The sequence below is a fragment of the Melozone crissalis genome, unplaced genomic scaffold, assembly GCF_028551555.1.
Source record: "Melozone crissalis strain CALT ecotype California unplaced genomic scaffold, PUWL_Pcris_2 ptg000066l_1, whole genome shotgun sequence".
Lineage (NCBI taxonomy): Eukaryota > Metazoa > Chordata > Aves > Passeriformes > Passerellidae > Melozone > Melozone crissalis.
The window spans coordinates 5,379,041-5,386,363 of NW_026535844.1; the positions used below are offsets into that span (position 1 = coordinate 5,379,041).

The window sequence follows — 7,323 nt, forward strand, 5'->3', positions numbered from 1 at the left end:
CCTGAATTTTTGGTAGCAAAAAACCCCCAGTGCTCTAATATAGCCTACATAACACAGACAGTGACAGCACATGTTGGAGTGGGCAGCGGGATGATTCACCTCCCATTTATTTATAGTGAAGTTTTCCCAACGTTCTCCATGTGCTGTTTCCCTTTGCAGCTTCACCCGTTTCTATTGCAGGGTCAGATATCCTCCCCCTGGGCTCTGCCTTGAGCTGTGCAAATTCCATCAGTGCCAGCAGGCAGAGCTTGGGGTGAGGGGCAGAGGGAATCAGCCCAATTCCTGCCCCGGGCAAGAGACCCAGGTGCATTGTCCACACTTTGCCCAGCAGTGTTCATTTGCATTTCTAAAGCTGCTCTGCAGGCTTCCTGGAATGGAGCTTCTCTTCCTACTGCTGGGCAATGTTGATGTTTTGTTGCTGGTCGTTATCTCTGTGGGTGTCTTTTGTGCTGTTCCCAGTCTGTTCAGGTGCTAAACTCATCTTCATTGAGCACTGTAACACCCCTTAAAAAACCCTTTAAAATTCCTTTCCCCAAGGCAAAGAAAACCAAGCCTGAGCAGAGAAATAAGGTTGAAAAGAACCGAAATCGGTACATTTTGCAGCAGTGCAATGGCAGGCAGCCCAGAGTGTGGGTGTCAGTGAGCCCCAGAGTGGAATTGTGCCCTGGTGTTCCCCAGCAGCTGTGGCGGTGCAGGCCCAGCCAGCGCTGAAGCTGCAGCAGTGGCAGCAAGGCTTGGCCCCAGGAGCTGGAGATGGCAGAGGAGGGTGGCCAGGATTGCAGAGGATTCCAGGCGAGGATCTGTGGGCAGGCGCAGGGGCTTGGCCCGCTGTGGAGCCCTGGCTGCTGCTGCGTTGCCTTCAGGGCAGGCTCAGGGGCGGCCTCCCATGCTCCTGCTGCAGGCGGGAAGTGCAAATCTGCGGGGCTTCAGAGCCCTTGAGGCCAGGCTGAGGGGTCCCCCCGTGTTGAGCTGTGCTGGCGGCTGTTTGTGGCCTCAGGGACACTTGGCATGGGCCCCTTGGCCACCAGTGGTGCTGCTTGGCACTCCTTAGGCAGGAGCCGATGTCCTGGCTGGGTGTTGGCAGCAGCAAAGTGCCAGGGCAGGTTCTGTGCCAGCTCAGCTTGCTGTGGGAGAATGTGCCTTGATATCTGCTCCAGTGGTTGCTGAAGCAGTGAGAATTGCTTTTGCCCCCCTGTTAGGTGCCATGGTGTCAGCAGAAGATGTTGAAGCCTTCCTGCTCAGGGCATTTCAGTGCCAGGCTCTCACAAGCAGCCACAGCTGCGCGGGTTGAGCTGAGCATGGGGCGGTGACCTGCACTGTGTCTGATTCCCCTTCCTTCCCTCCCCTGGAATAGGATGTTGCTGTTAGACACCACTTGTCCTGGTTGCTTCAGAGTGCTTTGGAGAGACTCCATATCTAAATTTCCCTATTTCCCTGGGCCTGCCCACACTTCTGGATTCACTTCAGAATAGGCCTCGCCAGACATTTGACACAAAGGTACAACAGTACTGGCCTCTGTATCACCTTTTATAATATTAATTTGCATTCCAAGTTTAGCGATCAAATCCCTTCCCAGTAAATCATGATAACAATTCGGACCAAGTCAAAATTCATGCATTTCAAATCCCTCTCCGAGATGTACCAATAGTGGTTGAATAAAACCACACATCTTTCCGACTTAACTCCTCACTAATAAAATATATTTTTGGCATTTTCCCCCCCATATGTCGAAGATTCATAGTGCATTGAGAGGCTCCTGTGTCCATCAGAAAATGCCTCCTCTCAATGCAGACCCACCCTGAATGTTCTCAAGGGCTGCAGTGTGGAGGGTCCCTGGTGTGATGGGAGCTGTGACAGCCCTGCCAATTCATGTCCATCAAGGGGTGGACTTGCTGGTCCTGAGGGTGCTGCTGTCTGTGCTTGCAGTGTCCTTGTGCCCTGCAGCTGGAGCCCTGGTTCCTTGCCAGGGGCTGTTTGGGTGGGCTCTCCCCTGCCGAGGAGGGCAATGCCTCTGCCAGGTGCTTGTGGCCGAGCCGTGCCCTGGGTGCTGGGGCCCCCTTGGGCCCTGGGGTTGATCCCTCAGGGGCTGTAGGAACTGTGCCCTGGCCTTTGCCTTCAGCTTGGCCTTTTGCTGCTCCCTTCTTGCATTCACCTGCTGTGCCTTTGTGCCCAAGTGCTGCAGGGCCTTCTTGTGCCCCTCCTGCAGCCCCCCTCAGTGCCTGTGGGTGCTTGGCTTGCTTTACAAGAGAGGTGTCTGCTCGGGAAGGCAGAAAAGGCCTCTCTTGGAATGGAGAATGCAAACCGCCACCCTCTTAATTTGCAGAGGGCTGCCTTTTAACTGAGCTCCTAGTGTTTCAATAAGGTGCTTCCTCTAGAGAGAGACAGAGTTTCCCTGAACAGCCGGAGCTGTGGTTACCAAGGGGACGTAACCCAGAGCAGGACGGGGTCAGGGGAGGATATCCCGCCGAGGCTCGGTGGGAGTGTGGGCAGGGTCTGCTGCCGGAATTGCCAGAGGGGGATGTTCCCGTGGAGCCCAAGCCAGACCGTGGGTAGCCCCCACATGGCTGATGGCGGCTGATCCGGCATCTCCCGGCAGAGCAGAGGCAGGTGGGAGAGCCCGGCAGCAGCGGCGGTGCCCAGCGCAGGTGGCACGGGCAGGGCAGGCGGGGATGGGATGGCTGGGACCCCCCCTGGGTGCGGTGGGCGCGGTGACCTCGGAGCAGGCGGCAGGACAGAGCAACCCCCATCTTCCCCAGCATGGCCGGCAGAGCGGCCGCGGGCCAGGCAGTGGGAGCAGGGCACACAAATTGAGCGACAGCGCCGGGGCAGGTGGAGCTGCCCTGGGCAGTGAGGCCGCACCTGGGATGGAAACCGGGGCAGGCGGAGCTGAGGCGGGCAGCGAGCCGGGACCCGGGACAGGCGCCTGGGCCGCGAACGGAGGGGACAAGACCTTCAGAGGATCCCACTCTCTGATTTTCCCTCTTGTTCCCTTCCCTTTCGTTTCCCCTTTTTCTTTTCTTGTTTTTTCTCGGAGGTTTCTGATACTTTAAAGATTTTTATTCTCCTAAAATCTCCTGTCTAACATATGGCATATTCTCTTCTAGATTAAATGGGTTTTTTAACAAATAAATCCAGAGCCTAGCAAATCTAAACTTCTGCTTGGATACTTTGAAATAGTCAATGAGCTAACTCATGACCTCCTAATGTTTTTTTTCTCATCACCTTTTTATTTATCCTTTGGCAAATTAAGCATCTTTTAGTTACTTGCTTGGCTACTCCAAAAATGCCAGTGCGCCCATAGTTCCATAAAACATGATCACACAAAGCTTGGGTGCCCCAGTGGGTTTTCTGATGCATGTCTTCTAATATTGTCTTAGAAGCACATTTTATTAAGTAATTGTCTTCCATCATGAAGTTTCCATTTCCCTGATTTATCTTGTTCACTTCCTGTCTTGTTTAATCCTTTTTTCTCGGCTTCCCTAAACTTTGGAATTTCCGATTTTTCCTCATTTGGAGTTAATATTAACATAACTCTTTCAGCTCCTTTTTCTGCTGCATCCTTAGCTTTGTGATCTGCCAAATTATTTCCTCCTCTTTCTGGGGTCTTTCCCTTTTGGAGTTCCATAATATGTACTATAGCTATCTCTTTTAGGTAATTGTAATGCCTCTAAAACCTCTAAAATAAGTTCCTCATGTACTAGTCCTTTTCTTCTTGAATTAAGTAATCTTTTTCCTTTCCAAATATTTTAAAGGTATGTACTACTCTAAAGGAATACCTTGAATCAGTATGTATAGTTCATTTATTTTGTGTTAAATATTCTATGCTCTTTTTAAAGTATATCATTCACAAGTTTGATCTTACTAGTTTAAGGTTAATTTCCTTTTTTCCATAGTTTGCATGTTTTTCCCATTGACTACTACATAGCCTGTATTTTCTCCTTTTGCAAGGAGTTGTATCTCTGTTAGCTGACATAACTCCCAAAGGACTATTTTTTTTCTTTTTTTTTCCCTGTATCCAACCTACTTGCTTTTCTGTCTCATTTTTCAAGATCTTATCTATTAATCTTATGCCTCTGTTTTTCACATTCACTAACAACCTAAATACCACTTTTCTTTCAACTACACACACAAAAATAAAAAACTTTTTTCTCACACTACTTTCAGTAGAATACACCTCCCTCCAAGGAAATATAGTGAAGTTTAAAATACAGAATCTACATTACCTATACTTTCATTCATCTACATTCACTCACTTTTATTTCTCACTCACTTCCACACATTCTTTCCCACCCTCAGGACACAGAGTGGATCCCTGTTGGCAGAGAATCGCGGGTCCCTGTGGCCCCCCTCGCCTTGGGGTGGCCTCTGGGTCTCAGTATCTCCGGGCCTCCTGGGAGGGCCCTGACTCTGCTGCCTCCGGTGCCGTTCACCTGTGAGGCTGATTTGTGTGTCACTCACACTCTTTAGCCACGGCCCCCTCACACGCCCTGGGGACAATGGCCCCTTTGCAGGTCACCTGTACCTTATGCCACAGCCCCCACACGCCCAGGAGAACAATGGCTTATTGTGGGTCACACACTCCTCTTTCCACAGCCCCCCTTCCCACCCGCCCGGGAAGCTGAGGCTGATTTTGTGTGTGACTCACTCTCACACACAACAAGACAACAATAAGGTACCTTTTGTTATAAATGATCAAATCGAGAGCCAAACTTATAGGAAAATTTAGCAAAGATTTATTAATTTTCCTGCAAGACAGAAGTTCGGTCATCTACACTACCACAGCCAAGGGTCAGCGTCGAGCCCGGGTTCGGTGCTGGGTGAACACGGATCTGAGCTCCGAATGTCAGAGTCTCCCCCTGTTCACAAATGCTGCCTGACGCAGCGAGTTCTTTTACAGTTTATTCTGCTCGAGGCAGAGATGACCGAATGTTCTTTGTGTCTCTTCCCATGCATAACCGTGTCTTTACCTGTGCAGAGGTGGACAAAGACTCAGTCCCGGTGTCTGATGTTGTCAGTAGACTCTGGGGAAGTCAGCATTCACATGCATCAGGGTGGGGCTGTGGATCATTTTGGTAGATGTAATCGTCGAGGCAATAATCACTCTTGGCTGGACCTGGTGACCCGGGGAAGCCAGCGATTATTGCCCTGGAAGCTTCTATTCTTTCGTTAAAAACCCCGATGTTTATCTCAACCAAGTCCAGGAACTAGATGTATATGAATAAGACACTGCTCCCGGCCAGGATGGTCAAGAGACTTAGTGTGGAGTTTACAATATTTTATACATTAATAGCTTTTATTTTCTCTACCATACACTTTCACATCACCTATTACAAGTTTAGGTGTTTCTGGCCAGTCCTGGTGCTCTTGGATATCCCTCAGCCCAGCTGTGTTGTCCAACCCCAGATGCTCTTGAGCATATCCTGTATCCGGCAGAATTTTGCAGAACCCTGAATGCTCTTGGAATGTTAATTCCTCAACCCAGCAGGTTTTAATTCTGGATGCTCTTGGGCACTCTTATCCCTCAAACCAGCAGAATTTTTAGGGTTCCCTTTTGTCCCGTTTCCTAGTGGATTTGGCTCGGAAACTCCTCTGCTCCCTTCCTCCGAGGGGTCCAGCCCCTCTCTGGGACCCAGTCCCAGTTACCCCGGGGGATTCTCTCACTCCTGTTAACATTCACTTCGTCTCTCTCCTGGCCGCTTACCGCGGATAGTCGGAAACGCAGCGTGGGAGACTCCAGCACTCACTTGGCAGGTCTGGGACAACCAGCCCTCGTCTCATTCACACACATTCATCCCCCTGTACCTGCCCCCCTGAGAAATACTTAGCAATCCCTTTTCCTTCCCGGGTTCTTCGTGCACATTACTACTCTTAGGGGGCCAATTACCGCGGTTGTAGGGAGCCTTTTCCCTTCTCTTTGTTTTATTGTCTCCTTTTGTCCACCATAACCTGCGTCTGTCGGTCACCCCAGGGGAGACAGAGCGAGGCTGCCAACGGGGCAGGGCGCGCCTTCCCCACTCTGACTCTCCTAAAGCACCGGCAGCGAGGTGTTAGTAACCATCCTCTGCTACCAAAATTGTGAAAAACGCCAATCACTTGCTTTTAAAATTTTAAAAGTTTAATAGTAGTAAAATGGTTATAAAAAATAGTAATACAATTAGAGTAATCACAGTTTGGAGAAATCGAATTAGGACAATATGAGACAATAAATACCAAGAGTTATGGATGTCCGGGTACCTCTTTCTGGGCAGCACAAGCCTGAAAATGGACACCTGTTAACACAGGATTAACCATTAAAAACAATAGCCTGTTGCATATTCATACACTTCATACATGATGCAGAAATTCCATTCAAACACAGGATTGTCTGGTCAGTGCCAGCTTCTGGCTCTGAATCCTAACAGCACCTTTGAGGCAGGAAGAAGTTCATTTCTTCTGATAAGAGGGCAATAAATTCTTTTTCTCTGAAAGATTTAGTTATTCTGTGGCTGCTATCTTGCTGCAAGTCCTTTCTTTAAAAAAAGCCTCCTACCAAGCATAGGTTCTATTTTAACATTTTTAATAACCTAAAACCATATTCAACTCACTAATTAAGAGAATTAATACAGCAGTACTTTCTAACACAAGACATATAATATTCATTTTAATATTTGGGATAACCCAATCACAAAATATGCATTTTTTACAAGTATAATCCCACTTACTTCCAGTCTCTCCCAGTTTGGTCCCAGCTGCCACCAGCATGGTTCCAGTTGCTTCCTCAATCACCTCAGTGAGTCCCAGTATGATGCCATTTGCTCCCAGTTGCTCCCAGTCAGGCCCAGTATGGGGGATGATGTGCAGGGAGTGCTCACTGTGACACTCAGTTCCTCCCAGTATTAGTCCAGTCAGTCCCAGTATGATTCAAGTATGAGCCCAGTGTGCTCCCACTGTCTGCCAGAATAAACCAGTTTTGCTCTACATGGTTCCAGTTCCTCTCTTTCACCCTCACTTTCCTTCCAGTCACTCCCAGTATCTCCCAGGGTAGCCCAGTTCCCTCCACCATCTTTCCTGTTCCTTCCAGTATGATCCCATTTGCTCCCAAGCACTCCCAGTCAGCCTCAGAGTTGTGGCACTCACTGCCAGTATGATCCCAGTCACCACCAGTATGATCCCAGTTCATCCCAGTACAAGCCCAGCAGTTTCCAGTCGCTGCCAGCATGCACCCAGTCACTCCCTGTTCTTCCCAGTTGCTCCCACCATGATCCCAGTTACTCACAGCTGCTCCCAGTCATCCTCAGCATCATCCCAGTCACTCCCACTATATCCCATTTGCCCCTAACATGG

The 7,323-nt window shown here is 49.3% G+C and overlaps 2 pseudogenes; one reads left to right on the forward strand and one right to left on the reverse strand.

The window, feature by feature from the left end:
* Positions 1-7,323, reverse strand: part of LOC128945560 (uncharacterized) — a 1,627,138-nt pseudogene that overhangs the window by 1,018,670 nt on the left and 601,145 nt on the right.
* The window catches only part of LOC128945477 (serine/threonine-protein kinase PAK 3-like), a 142,288-nt pseudogene that overhangs the window by 15,267 nt on the left and 119,698 nt on the right, over positions 1-7,323 (forward strand).